Source organism: Bison bison, unplaced genomic scaffold, assembly GCF_000754665.1.
Source record: "Bison bison bison isolate TAMUID 2011002044 unplaced genomic scaffold, Bison_UMD1.0 scf7180017864535, whole genome shotgun sequence".
Taxonomy (NCBI): domain Eukaryota; kingdom Metazoa; phylum Chordata; class Mammalia; order Artiodactyla; family Bovidae; genus Bison; species Bison bison.
Genome location: NW_011495084.1, coordinates 13,811,410 through 13,812,180, shown reverse-complemented (window position 1 = coordinate 13,812,180; position 771 = coordinate 13,811,410). Strand labels below are relative to the sequence as shown.

Here is a 771-nt window from a genome sequence, read left to right as displayed (position 1 = left end):
GGGAAGAGGAAGAAAAACAAGTGAACAATGGCTCACCTGTGCTGCAAAGAGTGAGCTTTGATTAAACCATCACCTCACATCTAACTTAAGGTTTTCGCAATGCAGTTCTAGTAAAATTTCATAATTTTTATGAGTGTTATGGAGAAGGAAATGGCAATCCACTCCAGTATTCTTGCCTGGAGAATTCCATGAACAGAGGAGCCTGGCAGGCTAGAGTCCATAGGGTTGCAAAGAGGTGGATACAAGTGAGTGATTATCATTCACATGAGATCAGCATGATCTGAAAAGAAAGGCATTTAGCCAATTTGTGGGGACATTTGAGTATCCATCTCCTAAATGGTTAAAGATGCAACAGAATAACAAAGATGATGATAAATGACAATGAAGACCCCTGACTGGAGTGTGCGGGCACCACTGCAATTTCCACATCACCCAGAAGGAAAGCAGCTCAGATGTTGTTGTCAAGCAAGACAGTGAGATGCCAGGTCCCCAGGTTCACACAGTCCCGAGATGTACAAGACTCTGCTCAAGGAAAGATGAGATGACATCTCATTTTCTGCTGATAGAAGGATTCTGAAGAAATAGAAGCTCTAGATAAGTAACAACTGGGTAAAAGAAGTTATATTTTCAATTTAAGCTGTTTGGTTTTACCTTTCAATGAAGACTGTTTATTAATAAAATTTGTATATATATAAGGTTACCACATGATCAGATCAGATCAGATCAGTCGCTCAGTCATGTCTGACTCTTTGCAACCCCATGAATCGCAGC

At 40.5% G+C, this 771-nt stretch overlaps 1 pseudogene; it reads right to left on the bottom strand.

The window, feature by feature from the left end:
* The window catches only part of LOC104982650, a 231,697-nt pseudogene that overhangs the window by 188,914 nt on the left and 42,012 nt on the right, over positions 1-771 (bottom strand).